The following is a 21287-nucleotide window of genomic DNA, read 5'->3' on the forward strand; positions in this document are numbered from 1 at the left end:
TTTTTTTTTTTTTTTTTTTTTTTTTTTTTTATCACTCATCTCTTTGGATAGGAAAATGAGCAATGGATATCACTCAAAGATCCTAGACTTAGAGCTACAAAAAACCCTGATATTTTCTTTAAGAAAACAAAGTGAGTACATTTTTAGTGATGTGGGTAGTCATTCTATCACATTAAATGGATTATTTTTTTAAATGTGTCTTATGGAAAGAAAGACATATGATCGCTGAGCTAGCAAGGCATAAAATATAGTGGATGACTCTTACTGTTTTCTGCCTAGTATTCTTTCTACCTTCTTCAGCAGGGTCCATTGTGGAATGACCACTGTCTCAATTTCATTCTTTGATTTTGCTGAGACTGATCATCACCTCATACCCAGAGCTGGGTGTGACAGAGATGACTATCCATCCTGTGTACATTTTGTGTAGGTAACCCAAATGCAAATATAAAACCCCAGTCAAAGACTATTTTTATTACAAACATTAGAGAAATACTGTTTGATCATACTTGCTGAGGAGTGTCCTTTGGAGAAAAATCAAGAGACCAAGGAAAAACATAAAGAAGAAACCAGAAGAGTCCTAATATCTAGGATGTCATTTGAGCATCCAAACCTAGCAATGACCATAACATTCTTCTCCAAGCTTTAAAAGTAGAAATAGCCAATACATTTTTTGTTGCCTTAAGCAGTTTTGATTTTTTAATGGATTCCAATAAATTGCAGCCAAAGATTCTGGGTGATTGTACCATTTATTCATAATTTTGTATATCACAATTCCAAATTTATTTTTAATTACATCGAATAATCAGAGAAGATGATGTTAATAGTGTTTCTTATAGAAAGTTATTGAAAAATGGTATGCGGGGCTGGGGTTGTGGCTCAGTGGGAATGCACTAGCCTAGCATGTGCAAGGCCCTGGGTTCAATTCTTAGCACTGCATAAAAATAAGTAAACAAAATAAAGGTATTGTGTCCAAGTAAAAAATAAATATTAAAAAAAAAGAAAAATGGATATGCATTTTATATTGTAAAGTTAGGCACTGGTGACCAAAAGGAGACAGATTAAAAGCTGCTGAATGAGGCTTTATTGAGATTCCCTCCAGGGCAAGACCCTCCAGTCCAACAGAGCAGGTCCAGGGGGGGAGTCACAGCCTGGATTGGAATTTCATTGGGCTTAGGGCAGGAAGGGAGGACTTGGGACAGGAAAGGGAGGTTTTCAGGGGTCCTTGTCCTCCTGAGGTTGGTCAGGGGATCTTGCTGAACTCCACATCCTTCTAGGATTAGTCAGGAGATTCCGCTGATTGACAGGTGGTTATCACTGCTTGTCTGTCGTCGCTTGATTGGTTGTTCTTTTGTGCCACCTCAAACCGACATAATGTATACATGGTCACAATCAACACTCTTTGGAAGACAGAATTTTTATTTCCCTTTGGTGCCAGTTCCCTTTACTTACCTCTTGTACCCTTGCTCTCTCCCTCTTGCTCTCTCATTGTTTCAAATCATCCTTAACTGAGGCAAAGCTACACATTCTACGGGGATGCCCTCCCTCCTCACTCAGTTGCTATGAGAGCACTCTTGTTCTAACAGCTCTTTAGGTAGGCTAGTGGATAGAAATTTAAATAAGCAGGTCAGTAACAATAGCCTGGGGGAAGTTAGGAGAGAGCCTGGTAGTTGGTAAAGCCAAAAATCACTCCTTCTCTATCTTGATGAAGAAAATAAACTCCTGTCAGAAGCCAGATATCTGAATCCAACTTTTAATTTGGCCTGAGCTTCATGTCAGATATACATTTTGGCAGTATGCTGCCCACCTGTTCAGTGACTGTTTCCAGGTACATTAACTGGCCCCTGCTTCTTTCACCATCATGGGAAATCTCCATTCTTTCAGCACTACACTCAATAATATTGTTATTAAGATTTTTCATATAGACCTGTTCAAGTGCCGATTCAGCCTATTCCTGGCCTATGTCTTCTTTACTTCTTCATGTCTAGTATGACTTAGACATGGTGTCCCCCAAAAGCTCATGTGTGAGGCTAAGAAAGAATTTTCAGAAGATAAATGATTATGTTATGAGAGTTGTTACCTAATTAGTGGATTAATCCACTGATATGAATTAACTGGGCAGTAATGGTAGGCAGGTAGGGTGTAGTTACAGGAAGTAGATAATTGTAGGTAACTGGGGGTGTGCCTTTGGGGTTTATTTTTTATCGTTTGTGAGTATACTGCCCTCTCTGCCATGCCTGGAGATGCTTACCTCTGCCACATACTTCTTCCCTGAGATTCTGCCTCACCTTAGCCCAGACCTATTCACCATAGACTAGATCTCTAAAACTATGAGCCAAAATAAAATTTTCCTCCACTACATTATTTTTTTCAGGTCTTTTGGTAACACTGACATAAAAGCTGACTAAAATAATGTCTAAAGAGAAGTACACCAAAATAAAATCTTTCCCTTTAATACCTTATAATCTTATGTTTTATTTCATTCCATTTCAGGGTATCCTCTTTAAGTAGAATTCTATTAACATTATATTTGATAAGAAAGACTTTAAAATGCTGTAATGTGAAAGATTTCTTTCCCAAATTCCAGAACTTTGATTTATAAATTTGATTTTTTTTGGTTTAATAAATTAGGCCACAGGGTAGGCATATTTAAAGTTCATATTCTTGCTTACATCCTAACTGTAAGTTCCAATTCACTCACAAAAAAAAAAAAATGTTAAGCAGCAGGAAAGAATGCCAATATTTTCACTCATACTTAGTATTTTCATTCAATTGGCATTCCTGATCTGCTATTTAAATTCTCTTTGATTTAGGCTTTGACCTTTAATTTTGTTGAAATTATGTTAGTCTTGGTTCATCTCACCTAAAAACTATTATCACTTCCTGCAAATTGTTTCTGTTATGAAATTGTATCCTAATATTCCTGCCAGAATAATTTCATTAAATATTCATTCATCAATATAATAAGTGTCTTTCTCAAATATCTTCAATGATTCCTTTCTATCAATAAAACAAAAGCCAGTAATAGACATAACTGGCTTCTATAACCTCTTTTAAGGTTTTTATATTGAATGAAATACTTAAAATGTAACAAATTTTTATTCTTATCCTACAATCTTAAAAGAGAAAAATTTGATACACTGAAATCCCAAGTGGTATTTTGGTGCTTAAAAATTTCACAGAGTATGTCCAACTCTGTAGGGGTGAGTTCTGTGTGTTCTTTGTAATCTATCTTTCATAATCTTGACACTGTGATTTTGAGAATGACAATGTTTTATTTACTTTTCAATTCCCCAAGTTGAAAAAATGGCATAACATTCCCCTTTTCTCACTTTTCCATCAACACTCAACTAAAGCACATATTCCTTTGTGAAGGCTTTTATTCTCCTCCTCTAGAAGGACTAAAGGACCTGTTATCTCTCCTCGGTCTCACTATAAATTGTCTTTAATTTCTTCATATGATGTATTATATTGCAGAGTTCTCATTGATTTATTTGTCTATCTTTGCCATATGACTTGAATGCAGAGAATACATCTATTATCTCTGTGTTCATCCTAGATATTATATTTCCTGGTACTTTGCACATATTTGAATGAAGCCAAAAAGATGGGCTCAAATAACTATTGCCCTTGTAGCCTGATAGGCAAGATAACTAAATTGAGTAGAAAGTAAATAGAAAAACAATACCATCCTGAAATATCTTCCAAAAAAAAAAAGAAGAAAAGAAAAGAAAAAGAAAATCAGTCAAAAGCCAGACACATGTCTCTATTATATCCTGACTACTGAACAGACCTGAATAACAGATTCAGCTAAACAAAAAGAAAGATGATTCTAGTAAAGCTAGCAAGTTTACATGCCACCTTCCCAAGGACAAGGAGAAATATACATTAATACCAAGACATGTAGTTCAGTCATAAGTGAAATTCTGTATCATGGATTTTTTTTTCTTTTTAACGTTAAATTGGAAGAGATGTGGAAAGTATTTGACTATAACCACAGAAAACTGGGAAGTAACAGATTGCATTGTTATGGGAGACAAATGTGAGGTAGTTACATATTATGTAATATGTTTTCTCACTTTGAAAACAAAAATGAGGCAGCATTATCTGCAATCAGCCCAGGAACAGTGAGATCTGAAGTGAGTGACCTAGTTAGGTGAAGGTGGTGGTAAAATGCTATGATCAAGCTGGGTGTGGAGGTGCATGCCCGTAAACCCAGTGACTTGGGATGCTAAGGCAGGAGGATTGCAAGTTCCAGGTCCAGCCTCAGCAAATTAGCAAGGTCCTAAGCAACTTGGTGAAACTCTGTCTCACTTTTCCATCAAGAGTTGGGGATGTGGCTCAGTGGTAAAGTGTCCCAGGGTTCAATCCTCAGTACCAAAAAAAAGGAAAAGAAAGAAAAGAAAAAATATTGTGATCCAGCAAATGGCTTCCTTAGAACCTCCATGCACCTAAGGAGAGCAGGGAATGCAACAGACTCATAAGGGGCATGGCATTGAAATCATGAAAGTAGAGGAGAATTTAATTAGCACAGGCAAGAAGGGCAGTGGCTTTCAAACAACAGAAGCAAAGTCAAAGGATTTGAGGGATCTGCTAATCTATATCCTGAGTTTAGGAGATCAAAGAGTACAGGTCTGGATGCTGGTTGACTAGTGTAATCATTTCATTTCCACCACTAATTTCTCTTGTGATTTTGATAAGCCCATGGCTTTCTCTGCCCTTCTACCTTTTGCTATGTAAAATGACAATGTTTGTCTAGATGACAACTGACCCATAACTATGCAATGGTTTTCCTTAATCAGAGTCAGAAAGCCATCAATTTCCCCATTTCCATGGGCCACACCTTATTGCAATTTCTAGCACATAGTAAGTGCTGAATCAAGGCTTTCCAGAAGGGAATAGGACAATTACTTTCATTCTCTGTTCTTCAAAATTAATATCCAAAAGGTTTCAAATGTCTGACCTTCTGTTTAATATGGTTTGAAGAATAATGGGAATTTCTTCCCCTCTCCTGACTAAGAACTCAAAGAAACTGATTTTTGAGCTGCTGATGGGGGGTTTGAGGACTGGATATTTCTGGAACCAATTACCATGTAAAAAAAACTTATGGTATTTTAAATTTACTTTTATTGAGACATAATATTTGTACATATTTATGGAGTATGATATAAAATTTGATATATGTGCACAATGTGTAATGATTAAATTAGAGTACTATGCACTTTCATCTCCTCAAATATTAATCATTTCCATGTGTTGATAAATGTATTGCTTTTCTAGTTTTTTTTAACTATTCCATAGATTTATATAGACAATAGTTACGTTAGTGTGGTATAGAAAATCAAAACTAATTCCACCAGTCCAACTGGTTTGGTGCCATTTATCTAACCTCTTCCTGTTCTACTTTCCCTGCCCTTCGAATCTTTGTGTCCACCTTTCCACTCCACCTTCTGAATGACTGACTTTTTAGTTTGCTCAAATGAGTGAGAACATGTGGTATCTGTCTTCCTGTATCTGCTTTATTATACTAAACATAATGACTATCCATTCGTTATTTAAAATGGCAGGATCATATTCTTCAATATAAATGTATTCCATAATGTGTATGTGTGTGTATGTGTGTGTATGTGTGTGTGTTTGTGTGTGTGTGTGTGTGTGTATAGACCATTTTTTTTCATCCATTCTCCTGTAAATGGGCACTTTGGTTGATTCCAATCTTATTTTCATGATGGATGCATACTGAAGTTGGTAAACAAATGTCACATTGGTGTAACAGGCAGATTCAGTGTTGAAAGATAATAATGCTTCTTGCAAGATATTAGCTCAGAAAAACATTTTTAAAAAGGAAAAGGAAGACTTTCTTAGACTTTGAGCCTAAGCAGTGGGGTAAATTCCTTACTGGAGAATCTAGTATTATTTAATACTAAGAAGCTCAGAATAAGTGCTTTGTTCTTCTAGGCAACAACTGAGTCCTATTCTGCAATTATTCTATAGTTTGCTGAGACCGTGTCAAGAGTGCTTTTTTGTAACACATCCCAATCTCAGCTTAACCTCATGTGAAACTTTAGCCTCATTGGTATTTTAAAATTCGAATGCAATAATAAATATTAGGCACCATGAATAAGTCCTAATGCTTGAAATGCACTCAATAGAAAATAACTATAATTATGAAGGCGTATATAATTTTCACCATTATTTTACAAAAGGAAATGGGTTCTCCCAGAAACTAAGAAGCATACTTCATATTGCTAATGTTCTTCTCATTCCATAAATATCCTTAATTTGCATATGTGATTTGTTTCAAAATAACATGAAAATATCCTTTATATGTCTTGATAAACTTTATCAATATTTTTTATTATGCCAGTAATTTTTGGAGAGAAAAGTTATAACAGTTAAAAACCCTAAGTTAATATCCATGTCTTCACTATGAGACATATAGTAAATTCTAGACCGAATTCCTCTGAAGGTCAGGTAAATAAACTCAGGCCCATCCTTCTTCCAGGTCTATAATGAAGGCCTTCTCTTTCTTGGGAGAGCAGGAGGAGAAATTTGAATGGCATCTCAGTTGGTGGAAAAGAAGGGATGATCATTGTACTTATTCATGATTCTTTGCAAGTTGTATACCTGCTACTTTTCTCTTTTTCTAATATGTTCTATATACAACTGCTGGATTGATCTTCCCAAACATAATTCAGGTCAATGGTCTTTCCTGCTCAAAATCGTCAGCAGTTTTTCAGAGCTGATGGAATAAACTCGTGATTTTCAGAATTAAAAACATTTTGAGTTGATCATTTCAGAAATCACTTCATTTTACCCTTACTTGGCACATAAATCCATTTATGTGTAGATTTTATAAACTTCATGTCTCCTTTTAATTTAGTAATTTCTCTATGCAGTTTCTACTTCTGCAGTCCCTAATCATGTTTTAAGTCTCACTCTAAAGTGGCTCTTTTGTCCGTAATCCTTCCAGTCTCTTCCCTGGAAAAGATGTAATTTCTCCCACATCAACATCCTATGAATGATCTTTCCTTATGTTGCTTATCACTTTCTACCTTCATTTTAGAAGCATTTTGCAAAAGGTGTTGTGTGCAACAGTAGTCTCACAAGTCATTGAAGAGGGAAATGTGCTTAGAACAATGGATCTTTGTTCCCTACCAATTGCACAGGAAGCACTCAGAGAAGCCTCAATTTGTGAATTTTCAAGGGTGAATGAGGAGTCCTCTGTGCATGTATTTAAACTAACTTGAAAATAGACCCCTGGGTCTCATGTAAATAGATTTCTGATGGTGAGCTTGTTGGGAAATTTTGACTTATAGTTATGTGTAATAGTGCCTCATCTCTTCCTGGAAGGAGATGTTATTAATGGCCTCATAGATGTCATATATCTTTGTAACTGCATCAGTGACTTCCACACTGCCAAGGACATGATTGGTATCAAAAATGTTGAATAATCAAGTGGTTAAAGAATTAATAAGAGACAGATAATTTTCCATTCTTGTTGAGTTATCAGAGAGATGATGTAACAACACTAATCCTTCTCTTTTTAATTTCATCTTCTCTATTTGTTGCTCTCCTTTATCATTGCCTTTTTAGATACTATAAAGATCTAAGCACTTACTATGTGTCAGAAGATGGACTCAATATTTTTCTCTGTGACCCTTACTAACTTCAATAATTCCTTGATGTTGAGATTAATATCCTAATTTATAAATGAGAAAAATTATATTCAAAGAAGTTATGTGAATTTCCTAAAGTAGTAAAAGTAGCAAATAGCATAACCAGAATTCAAAGCATAGAATATCTCAGTACAAATTGCATTTACTTTCCTGCCGAACTATTCCACTGAAGTATGTGACTATTCTTTCTTTGAGTTCTGAATACATAGAAGACATGTGTACCTTAAAAAGAGAAAGAAAGAAAGAAAGAAAGAAAGAAAGAAAGAAAGAAAGAAAGAAAGAAAGAAAGAAAGATAAATTTAAGCTGAATGCCTTCACATGCATGAATGATGTAATTCTGAGCCATCAAATAGTGATAGGGGAAATCAAAATTTCAACCAAGATACTCCATCCAAGTTCTTCCAAATTTCATATTTCACTTTTGTCTTTCTTCAGAGACTAAACATAAGGTCATATGAAATTATGAGATAGCAAGTGGATGGAGAATTTTTCCTGACAAAAAACCTCTTCAGTTGTCAGATCTTCCTGGGTTTATGGCAAACATATTAGGCTGTTTGACATTTGTTACTAGATGGGTGCTTCAATTAGTTGGAAATTTCTTATTGTAAGATAGAAGCTCTAGTTTATGAAGCACTCACATTTACAACTTTATGACTAACATACTAATCATAATTATAAATAGTTTATGAACTATTTTGAAATTGATGAGACTCTTAAAAGCATTGTCTTATTAATTCACATCTCTAAATATCAATTGTATATCTCTTGCTTTTATAAAGACTTTTCATGATTACTTCACTAGAAAACAGGAACTCAAAATGAGTGTCATGCCAATAGTACTGTAACTTATGAAAGAATAGGTGAAATAAAGTCATATTCTCAAACTCTGTGGTCTTTCTTTACCTAATACCATAGAAAGAACAGTTAGAAGAAAGAAAGGGAAGTAATGGGTTTATGTTATTAGTTGAAAGGAATTAAATTGCTTTTCTGTCTCTCCCAATATCTATAAAGTTCTATGATTATTTCAAACTTCCTTTTATTTAATTCAACCAAACATTGTTATCACTTCACACATCAAACAACATGATAGGAAAGGTGTGTGAGATCAAGGGCAGAACAGGGCATAGTGATTTGCTATACTATCCAATGATGCTGAGAAGTGTGGTTTTATCCTAAGTGTTTTAAGGTGAGTGGCTATTTCAGGCATATATTGCTTCAATAATATTTCATAACAACTGTTTTTTAAGATTTAAAGAACTGTTTGATGGTGGGCCACAGCACACAGATATTTGGATAGATAAAAGAGCACAGGGGAACTGTAAGCTGGAGCTTTGGGGAAACCACTTATCTAAGGCAAGTAATGTACAGTTAGGTTTTCAAGCTTTGGTGGATTGACTAATTGGAATAATTTCTGTGAGCTCTGGGATGGTCCTAGTTATCAAGTGCCTGATCCCACAGTGATTAGAGGGGAAGCATGTGAAAGTCCATTAAAGGAAATGGGTAGGACGTGGACTTCATTAACTGTTCAAGAAGGGGAACTGACTTGCCTATAGCCAGAATCTTAAAACTGGGTCAAAACAGCATTTTTAAAAAATACTATATTGCAACAACTTTCCCAAAATTTTACTACCTGAAATAATGAGCAATTATTTTCTGTTCATGCAGCTGTGGTTTGACTAGAATATTTTTGCTGACCTTGGTTGCTGAATTCTTCTGGGTTTCACTCCATTCTACCTGTCTTCTTTATATCTAGTCTAAATGTTTTTCATTTATTGAGACCTTGGAAAATAATTGAGACACATTCCTCTCATGGCATCAGCAGAAGCACAAGAGCGTAGGCCCAAGAAGCATTTCTAAACCACTTGCGTCATATCTGTTGACATCCTCGTCATGACCAAGCCCAAAGTCAATGGGTAGAAGTGGGCACATCTTGCAACTAGTGGGAAGAATTTAAACATTACATGGAAAAGGGTGTGGATATGGGGTGGGGGGAGAGGGGTGAGGAATTGGAAAACATAATTCGATCTATCATAGATTTTTTAAGAAGGAAAAAAACGGAGAAGAATTTTTTATAAAAAGAAAGAATGGAAAGATTAAAGACAGACTTACAAGGACAAGGGAAGGAGTATGTAGATACAAAAGTTCTCCAGATGATGTACATGCCCATGAGGGATTCCAGAGTCCCCTAAGGAGAGGACAAAGTATTCCCAAGTCATTGTGTGCCCTGTGTGACTTCCAGGGTTCAGGCTTCCCCATGTCTTTCTATACTTGAGACTTGGCATTATTATTTTTCTTATGCAGTCTGAGGAATACTATCAAGCACAAACTTTCTGTTTGTACATTTCCAAATATATCTTTTCCTGTTAGAGATTGTGGGTGATGCAATGATCAGATTCTATATGTGAGCTTGAATTTCAGTTCTTCTTTTGTGTGAAGACTGTGAAAAAAAAGAGAAAAGAATTGCCCACCTCCTCTTTCACTTCTTCTTCCCGTCTGTGTCTTGCTTTTTTTCTCTCTTCATTTCTTTATTTCTTACACAATTTCCACCTCTTTATTTTTCCAAGCTATTCTTCACCTTTTTGCTTATATTTTCCCCTTCACCCCTTGTTCATTCATTATCACTTACTTCCCACTAATTTTTCCACCTCATTTATCATATACTTTTTCCTCTCCTTCCTCTCAAAGGGCTTCCTAAAAAGTTTAGTGAATGGGAGAAAATCATTAGAATAGTATTTAATTTGGCCATTTCTCATTATCACAAGAACTTAAAGGGTTTTTTAGGGGGACAATTTTCTCCACAGCTACTAGGAAAAACATTTTAAATCAGAGCACACTTTGAAGTATGCAGCAAGGGAGAAAGGGTCAAAACAATCCTAATTTCCCAGGTGAGCATTGACATTATAAACAAAGCAAAACAAAAAAGATCAAACAAAAGTGATTATGACCTAAAGTAGTCCCTGGGGCCAGGTTACAGAGGATCACCTTATCTTCAGAAAAACTTGAACCTTCAACACCCCTGTGTATTTTCCAGGAAGAAACTTCTTCCTGTTCCTGGCTGTCCTTGCAGAAAGAAAAAGCTTTTATTACTCCCTTGGACCTGGAACCTTTCATATTCAATCTCAAAGGCAAGCTACAGATTTTTCTACTATTACAGAGCCCTATAATTACTGTTATTAATCTTAACATCATGGGCTTTAACTTCAAAGGGTTCTTGTAACCTGAAAGTCTTTCAAAATATAATGGTGCAAAAAATAAATCACCCTTTCCAAGTGGCATCTTTGCTTGGTAAATGCCAGCACTAAGAAGGGTATAAACATATTCCCCAAATGGGTACCATAAACTGGGAAATGACACAGTGTCAACCATAAACATGTCTTTGCCACAGTCTTGCTTAAAAATGTCCTCACTCATGAACTTTTAGAGAAGCCTTTCAAATAGTATTTCAAAAAGAAAATCAATAAACCTGCAGAAACTCTACTTGGCCCCAAAAGTTTGAGCCCTATCTGCTGCATTTCCCCATGGCATTTCCTTCCCTCCTTTATCAATCTCTTTCTCTCCAGTCACAGCTGAATCACTGGGATGAGACAAATACCTCTCAGTACCCATTAGCAGAAGATGGGCATTCACTGGAGAAGAGCAAACCTTTTTTCCTAAAGTATTTCACTTCCTGCCTGCCTGCCTGCCTGCCTGCCTGCTCCAGACAAATGCACCGTGGTCCTGTACATACATAGGTGAAATGTGAGTGTGCACATGTGGGGTGTGTTACAAATGCACTCTGTCAGGAAGAGGCAGTGAGTTAGCTTCAACCACTGGTGTTGCTTAGTAAATTAACTGATCTAATTACTAGTGTCAAAGAATGCGATTGCTAAGGGAATGGGGCAAGTAACTGACAAATATGTAAGTAGGAGAAGCAAGAAAGAAATCTGAATCATGGGAGGTGGCCTTGACATGGACGGAGAGAGTAAAATAGGGATGCAAAGAAGCATGGGAGCCCAGGAATCTGCTCACACTTGCTTTTCTCTCATCTCTGCCTCCCTGACTAGTCAGCCTGCTTACCTGTTCCTCTGATGTCACTAAGAGCCTATCTGCCTTAACTATTTTGAGTGTGATTCTTTGCTGGTGTATATTCTGTTCCAAATTGTCATTAATATTTTTTCAGAAACTTTTCTATACTATGGGATATGCCCATTGCTTAACCTATCACACAATTTCCTTCTCCTATAACTCTCCATCATTCACACTATGTTGGGATAGTGTGCATTCACACCTTGGCTAGACAAATGGTGATGAAAATGACAGAATAGGACCCTCGAACTCTTCAAAGCCAACATGCTGTACACTCATTGCCTGTACTACACTGCCTTCCTTCCAGTGTTTACTGAAAAATTATAAAATGCAGAAACACTCCATTATGTGTGTATTTGGAAGTGGCAGAGATGAGAGAAAGCAGGAAAATCAGATTGATCAAATGTTTTAGAATTTTGTGGATGTCTTGAGAGTTTAAAATCTTTATCCAAACTAATTTAGAAAAAAGTCTTAATTTTTTTTAATTGTTTAATATTGATAAAGACTACAATCACTGCCTATCCCTTATCTGAGAGCTTACTTTAAAATAAAGAAGGGAATCTTTTACTGAAGCAAATATAGCCACTGGCACCAGTATAACTGTTTTAGCCATTTTTTTCACTGTTGTGATCAAAAGACCTAACAAGAACATACAGAGGAAGAAGGGGGGCTCATGGGGTCAGAGGCCCTAGAACATAGATACCTGACTCCATTCTCTGGGACCTGAGGTGAGGCAGAAGAGAGTGATGGAAGAAAACAGCTGGGAAAACAACTAGGAAGGGAGAGGAGCGGGGAAGGAGGGAGTTGGGGAGAGAAAGGGAGAGAGAAAGGGTAAGAGGGGTGTGTGCTCAACAATGATAAAATATATACGCCAAAGGCATGCCCCCAGGAACACACCTCCTCCAGCCACCCCTACCTGCCCAGTTACCATCCAATTAATCCCTATTTAAGGATTTAGTCTCTCATGACCCAAATCATTTCACCTCAAAACTTTCTTGCATTGTCTCATACATGTGCTTTTTGGGGACACCTAATATTTAAGTAATAATAAGGTCCAACTACTTGAAGTATCCACATTGTTAGTAGAAGAAAAGACTTGACACTAGCCAGAAGTCAGGAATGTAGTTAATAATTTGATAATGCATGAAAACTAATTATTCTATGCTTAGACTTAATCTTGGTGTATTTCATTGAATAATACACTAAGAACATAAGAAATGGAGTGATTATGGTATTTCTTTGAGGAACTTTTTTCATAGAATATATAAAAACAAAATGTGATAAATAGATTTGCAGATGGAGAAAGTTTAATGATATTTTGGAATAATTTTGTCTATATGCTAAATAACAGGCATAAGGTTTAGTATGGACTTGTCGGATGGATTTCTTTTTCCACCTGCAGCAAATCTTAGCTAACTGAATATGTTGATTTAGTATTTGCATTTATATTGTAATTCAGGTTAATAAAAATTTCACTTATAGTTCCATAAATTGAATTTATCTCCTCTCATTCATTTTTTTTCTTTTTTCTAATTTTCTGCACTTAATTTCTTTTGAGAAATATTTTTAAAGAGTATTGGCTACTTTTTTTATTTTTAATTGTTGATAAGCTTTTATTTATTTATATGTGGTGCTGAGAATCGAACCCAGTGCCTCACACACACCAGGAGAGCCCTTTACCACTGAGCCACAGCCTCAGTCTCAGCACTGAGAAATATTTTTAACCCTTTAACGACAGTAACAGAATTCTGTGTTTACTCAGTGTTTATTTGCTCTAGTGAATGTCATCTCTTTCTATGTCTACCAATTTAGCATCTTGTTTTATTCTCTTAAAATTTAAATTCCTTTTCCTCTTTAGTAAAGTCTCTTTTGTAGGCTGGTTTTGTTTATTTGTTTGTTGTTGTTGTTGTTGCTCTAATTGAATATTGTAGACTAACTTATGGAGAATCAAATTTTATTCAACTCACAATTCTAAAGACCGGAAAGTTCAAGCCTAGGTGGCTGCATTGGGAAGGTCTTTCTTGCATGGTAAGGACTCTGCAGATAGCCAAGGCATCACACAAAAAAACAGAGCATCCTAGTTCAAGAATCCTCTTCTTACAAAACTGCAGTGCCATTGGGCTACTGGTCAAATCTGTTGACCTCATTTAACCCTAATTACCTCCCAAATCTCCCATCTTTAAATACCACAGATTACTCTTCCATGCTTGATACCTCACCACAGAGATTAAATTTAACATAAATCATTGTGGGGGTATTTAAATCAAAGAAGATTCTATATAAACTTGGCAAGGGCTTAAATGAAAATGTTTGTTCAAAATTTTCTTCTTGTATCCTCAAAGAAGGAATATCATATAGTTTGTAAAGAGCAGGGTTTAATATCTGAAGAACTTCAACTATGAGTCTGAGCTTTGCTTCTCATTAAATGTGCGATTTTAGATATTACACCATCATTGTACTTTATTTTTAGATTTTGTAAAACTGAACAGATGTAATGCTTTCCCTTCTAATCTCACAAAATTTATGACAATCCACAAATGTGAAATATTAAAGATGTGACAGTTTAACACAAATAGTCAAGTGCATTACACATGGACATGTACACATTAAATATCAGCTCTAAATTTTAAATTTTCATATCATTTTGATTAATATATATGCATATATATGTAATTAAAATCTTTATTGACTCAGAAGGCACTTGAAAATCTCACTTTTTATTACCATTATTGTGATCACCAGAAGTCAACATATTGAATATGTTCAAAATCCAATTTTTTCCAACAGGTTTTTTTTTTCATACAATGGGAAACAAGGCTGATATAATCATCACATTCCTCAAGGATGTGAGACCATATGAATGCTAAACACCCAGATTTTTTGTAGAGAATAAAACTAAAAACTTCTTACTGAAGTCTAGAAAGTCACAAAATGGATTGTAAATTAGTACAGTCACAGTGGAAATCAGTGTGGAGGTTCTCAAAACACTAAGTATGGAATTGGCACTTTTCCCAGCTATATCATTCCTAGGTATTTATTCAAAAGCACCGAAGTCAGAACACTATAGTGATACATACATACCCATGTTTATGACAGTGCAATTGACAATAGCCAAGTTATGATACCAACTTAGGTGTCCATCAACAAAAAAAATGAATAAACAAAATACAGAAATTTTGTTACTACCAGTTGCCATTAAATGTATTGTAAAATTACTGTTTTTATTTTCTAGAAAAAAATATATGTATTATTATTACAGATTCTTTAATAAACAGCACATAAANATATATATATATATATATATATATATATATATATGAATGAAATGGAGATTTACATAGTGTGTTGGTCAGCTTTTCAATGTTTTGACCAAAATACCTGGAAAAACAACTTAGAGGAGGAAAAGTTAATTTGGGGATCTTTCCTTGGTTGGCCAACTCCATTGCTCTCAACCTGAGATGAGACAGAACATCATGCAGGAAGAGCATGGTAGAAGAGGCTACTGATTTCATGGCAGTGAGGAAACAGAAGAACAACAACAAAAAAAGAGAACAAAATATAGTCCAAGGGCATATCCCAAGAGTACTTCCTTTAGTCACACCCCACAGCCTAGTAGTGCATTCAGATTATGAATCTGTGAAATAGACTAATCCAGTGATGTGGTTACAGCTCTCATAATCTAATCATCTCACTTCTGAACATTCCAACATTGCCTACCACATGATGTTTTATTTTTCGGGGGAAGGGGGACGTAGAATATCTCAACAGCAACACCCAGTCATAAAGAAGCACAAAATTATATAATTTTCAGGAAAATGGACTGAACTGGAGAATATTATGTCAAGTAAAATAAGCCAGATTCAGAAGGTAAAGGGCATGTGTTTTATCTCACATGTAGACAACAGAAAAAAAAGGGAAAAAAAAAGACGTTCATGAATAAAGAAGGGAGACTAACCAGTATAGTAAAAGATGGGGACTGGGAAACAGAGGAGAGAAGGGAAAGGGAAATTGACGGGCAATGAAATTAACCCAATAATTTTATGTGGATATAAGAATGTATCAATACTTCCCATTATTTTGTATAAGAATAATCCACCAATAAAACAAAACAAAATCACCAAAGCTAATTGTTAAGGGCTATAGAACCTATCCTCCATAAATTCACATGTGGAAGTGCTAACCCCCAACTACCTCAGAATGATGATATTTGGAGGTAGGCTTATTAGAAAGGTAATTAAGTTAAAATTAGCTAACTAGGATCATTAAATCATGAGAGTAGTCCCTCATCCAATATCATGATGTCTTTACAAGAAGATAAAATTAGGACAGAGTGAATACACGGAGGGAAAACACCCACCTACAAATTAAGGAAAGAGCTATCCAAAAACTAACCCTGTGAACACCTTGATCTTAAACTTCTAACCTCCAGAATTGTGAAAACTTTCTTTTGTTTAAACTCTCCAATCTAAAGTACTTTATTATGGAATCCCCAGCAAACTAATACACTAAAGCAGATACAAACTAAATCTCAGGCATACCCAATCTTTATTGAAAACTTTCTACTACCTTATAATTGTCCCCAATTTTATTTTACTTTTTTAAAAAAGATTCTCTAGTTAAGAGAATAATTACTTGAATGGAAAAACAAATAGAAAAATCACTTAGCAATGACATGATAAAAGACATATCCTGAGATCGTTATTACTTTTGGATGGCATAAAATTAGATGATACAGTTAGCCAATGTAGACATCAATTAACAATTGTAAATGCCCATAACCAATCTAGGTTAGTACAAATAAGAATGTTCTTTATAAGAATGGTTATATTCTAGCGTCTCTCCTTGTTTTACTATCCTGAAATACTTTTCTGTTCTTATATGCCCCAGTGACTTTGTGTCATACTGTACCAGGTTATATTGGTCATCTTGAATAACAGATTATTAGATGCTGTGTTAGCTTTTCATCAGTATGACCAAAATACCTGACAAGAATTATTTAGAGCAGGAAAATTTTATTTTGGGGTCAAGGTTTCATAGGTTCAGTCCATGATCAGTTGGCTCCATTGCTGTGGGACCAAAGTAAGGCATTACATCTTGGATGAAGGTTGTGTTGGAGGAAAGATTCCCAGCTCATGGAAACCAGGAAGCAGACAGTGAATAGGTAAGAAGGCAGTTGCAAGTTATAATCCCCGGCATGCCTCCAGTGTATACTTCCTTCAGCAACACTCTGTCTAGAGTTAGCACACCGAATTCCATTTAAATTATTAACCCATGAAGTATATTAATATACTGATTCAATTCTTATAATCTAATCATTTCACCTCTGACAATTCCTACATTGTCTAACATGAGCTTTCTTGGAAAACACCTCACATCCAAACCATCACAGATGCTGGATAAATGTTATTTTTTAGTGTATGTAGAAAAGACCATTAGTTGCCTATTCTAACTATGCTTGTGGAAGGCACCACCATCAGAACCCAAAGAAAAAGGAAAGGAAAGAAAAATCCTGTGCTGGCAATGAGGAACACAAATCCCAAAGAATATAGAAACCAAGAAGAGATAAGAAAGCCAACGTTGACTCCTATGAAACAGCCAATCCCAAGGAGTCAAATCAGAATTATGAATATGGTTGCAGTGGATTTCTTATGAAATATAAATGATGAAACTTGGGCCAACTTGTGCTTCCACATTAATAGCTACTATTCAACTCTCTCAGTACACTTCTGCAGACAAATTGTCATTTATACTCTTTCCATGACCTTAATACTTCATACTTAAAATTAACTCTTCTTGTATCTTATTTTTCTGGCTTAAAGTGCCACTCAGCTTAAATAAAGCCAAATATTTTTTAAAATGCCTTTCTTTCATAAGCAGCTACCATTGCTTATCAACTAACTCACTGATCCAATGGTATTCTCCTGAAAGAATTTATTTGTTTGTATTTTTTAATGTATGTAAGTACTGCAGCTAATGACTACAAAATTTTTCTTGGATTAAAAAAAAATACTGCGAATATTCTCGCTGTTCTGATTTTTGTAATAATCAGGGCAGGCTAAACATTCGCTATATTAAGACCATGCATGGTGTCCCCAGACCTAGTTCTTTCCCTGGGTCTGGTTTTATAAGTGCTGGTGATAAACACAATCTGATTTACAATCTGATCATTTTGTATGATCATATTATGACTATGATTCTACATTATCTTGATCTACCTTTTGAAAAATGATAGTACAGCTAGTGGGGTAACTTGCAAATAATCAATACTAAGTTGCAGACTTGTCTAAAAGAACATGTAAACAAAATACAGAAATTTTGTTACTACCAGTTGCCATTAAATGTATTGTAAAATTACTGTTTTTATTTTCTAGAAAAAAATATATGTATTATTATTACAGATTCTTTAATAAACAGCACATAAATGACAAAAAAATTCATTAAAATCCATAGAAACAGTTACAAAAGACAGTTTGAGACTTTGCTTAAGCTATGCAATTTATTTCAGTCTTGATTCTTAAAAGTAAGCTGTAGAACTTGGTACAATAGTGAGATTTGCTTTCCATGTTGATAAATATTGAAATTACAATTCTCAGCATTTGAAATGAAAATGAATCCTAAAGGTTCTGTGATGGTCATTTGAGCTCCCCCCTCTCAAATCTTGCACTGTGTAATTCACACCTAAATATTACAAAGAATCAATTTGTAAGGGAGTCATCTTTATTCCACTTAGATGAACTAATTTAACTTTAAATATATGTTCTAGAAAATTTGCTCAGTACTGATATCCATTACATTATAAAGGAAATATTATATCTTTCATTGGGTGATGCAGGGAAACTTTTTAAGAAATCTTCTAAATTCATGACCATATTTTACTATAACAACTTGAAAAACAGTTTGAATATAAGCAAATTATACAGCAGCAGATTGGCAGTGGGTTGACAATATTCTGGACCTCATGGGATTTTCCATTATTATACCAACGTTATTATTGCAAACTTACTAAAGCAATTTTATTTGAAATACAAAGGACTTTATCTTCAGTTGTTTCATTTTCAATTTTTGAAAAAAGCAAGTAATATTAAAATGATTAAAATGAATAAGCTAGTAAAAATATATATAAGCATTAACAAAAACAGAACATGGGAATTTTTCTTTAAATAACTATAACCACTGAAATTCAAATAATAACCAGAGAAATTAAAGTGGTTGTTTCCTTAAAGTCCAGCATTTTTAATTAAATATACACATTTTATTGCAGGCATAAACATCACTTTCCTGCAAGCAAAATTATAATTTAGAAAATGCTTCTACAAAAGGAACACAAGGACCTTCCACTTATGGATTCTAGTAGTTTACTTCAGTTAAATTTTGAAAATCCATGCTCTTTTCCCAACTAGAAAACATAAACTGCTGGAAAATAGAGGATTTTAAAAATATTTCCTCATAGACCCCACAGTAGTTAATAAAGATTTGAGTAACTAGAGGATCACCTAGGCAAAATTTAAGGCTGTTTATTAGCTGAAAATGCTAATATCATAATAAGCTAGGGATATCCAGTGATCCTGGAGACTTCTTATGTCTCAGTAAGTCCCCAGGAAATTTCAGTAGCCCAAAACTGTTTTGGGGTCACAGATAATTGAATTCAAATTGCAGATTTATACTTTCTGCCAATGTGGTCTTAAACAAGTTACTTTGCTACACAGTTAAAAGAGTGTTGATGTTATGGCAAGATTGCAATAAATCACCAGCTCAGTCTTGAAGCCTGAGTTGGAACCATCTTTTTTCACCAGCTGGTGGTCCACATTCACCAGCTGGCGGGCCAAGGAGCAGGCTGCAAGTCTCCACCCTATGACACCCTTGAAGGGTTAGAGCACACCTTTTAATGCATGTCAGTATATTGATCTTAAGTGGCTGTTGCTATGATTTAAAACCATAAACAAAAATCATGAGGTCTAAAATTATAAGCAGAAGGAGAGTGGATCAAAACTACCCTAGTTGAGTACAAGTCAAAGAATGGTTACAAACATCTAGACAAACATTAATATTCTATGCTGTTAGGGTACAGTTGGGGTACATTGTCCAAGAAAAATGGGAACCAAAAAGACAACAATTTTACATTGTATAATAATTGCCAGTTGGGGGCTGGAGTCTTGGCTCAGTGGTAGAGCACTTGCCTAGCGTGCGTGAGGTACTGGGTTTGATTCTCAGCACTGCATATAAATAAATAAATAAATAAATGTCCATCAACAACTAAAAAAATAATAATAATAATAAAGAATTGCCATTTTGTGTTGCCAAACATGCTATGCTAAGCAACTGTTGATGGGTGTACAGAGGAAGGATGTTCCCAAAGAAGAAGCATTTCTTACATGACATGGAGTCTCAGGGTAAAATCAAGTCTGTTTGGTCATTGCCTTTATAGCCTGACTCATAACATTGAGGTTCTGCAGATGAGAACCCCAGGGTACTTTTATTTCTCAAAGAAAACAGTCATACTCGAAAACTGCCAGAATCAGGACAATGACTATCTTTAGTCTACTCAGTTTTACATTAGATCCCACACTCTTTCTTCCTATGATGTATCTTTCCTGAAGCTGTGTATGTGGTAAATAAAAAAAGTTTAAGAAAAAAAGTACTATGTGAAGATCACTATAGAACAGGCAATGAAATGACTGTGTCCAATTGCCACAGTCTGGCTGGGCACAAAATCACGAGCCACTCAAGCAGGAACAAACTTTATTTTTGAAACTGCCGCCAATGCCCCGTATGCTCCCGGGAAGATTGCTGACTGACCCACGCGGCATTCTCCCGGACCCCCTCAGGAAGTCCCTCCTCCGAATTCCCTCCTACTGCACTTCCCCAACCAATGGGAACTCTCCAGGAGTCCTGTAGCAGGCTGAGGTGGACAGCAGGAGTCCAATATCCATATGAATGCAGATCTTAACATAATCATATCATCTCAATGGCTTGCTGGCGTCACCTTTCAACCAAAAATGTCATGCATCATATTACTTGGCTGTGGCTCTTAGCATCTCCCCCCTTCTGTTTAATTAAGCAACAAGCAATGTGGCTAGGGACCATGCCTGTTAGGTTTGTCCAATTCAACATATGGTTCTTACCCGTCATGGGATGAACTGACCTTTAGGCGTCAGCCTCCTGTCTTAGGTTGATACCACTGCAATTGGATCATACCCGTCACTGACTACCAGTCCAGCATATAGCCATACTTGTGGATAGGCCTATGCGCCAGTGGGGGGGGTGAGGTTCTTTGCCTCACATCTGTTGGCCCCCAAATTTGGCCTTGGTGCCGGTGGGGGAGTGAGATTCTTTGCCTCAACTCTGTTGGCCCCCAAAATTAGACCATCACTAGTAGAAGGGAGGAGGATACAGAAATGCCATGACACCAAGCCAATTGACGGCTCCTTAGGAAAAATTGCATCACTGGTGACACATCAGCAAAGATACGCCAGCATTACCATAATTCGCTGCATCAACAGATAGATCACAATGCATATAAGTAATACATAGTCCAGGCAAGTTCTG

General features: G+C 35.7%; 2 long non-coding RNA genes and 1 other non-coding gene across 3 annotated transcripts in view; 2 read left to right on the forward strand and 1 right to left on the reverse strand.

The window, feature by feature from the left end:
* The window catches only part of LOC125611842, a 247541-nt gene that overhangs the window by 118311 nt on the left and 107943 nt on the right, over positions 1-21287 (reverse strand). The gene's annotated exons all lie outside the window — the stretch shown is intronic.
* On the forward strand, positions 17751-17884 carry LOC125611849. The gene has a single exon (XR_007342091.1). It is a non-coding gene; the product is annotated as a small nucleolar RNA SNORA72 (small nucleolar RNA).
* LOC125611843 overlaps positions 18774-21287 on the forward strand; it is a 5473-nt gene continuing 2959 nt past the window's right edge. Inside the window, exons 1-2 of the long non-coding RNA XR_007342084.1 lie at positions 18774-18784; positions 19535-19540. This is a non-coding gene — a long non-coding RNA (uncharacterized LOC125611843). The remainder of the gene's footprint in view (positions 18785-19534; positions 19541-21287) is intronic.

The sequence above is a fragment of the Marmota marmota genome, unplaced genomic scaffold (assembly GCF_001458135.2).
Source record: "Marmota marmota marmota unplaced genomic scaffold, marMar, whole genome shotgun sequence".
Lineage (NCBI taxonomy): Eukaryota > Metazoa > Chordata > Mammalia > Rodentia > Sciuridae > Marmota > Marmota marmota.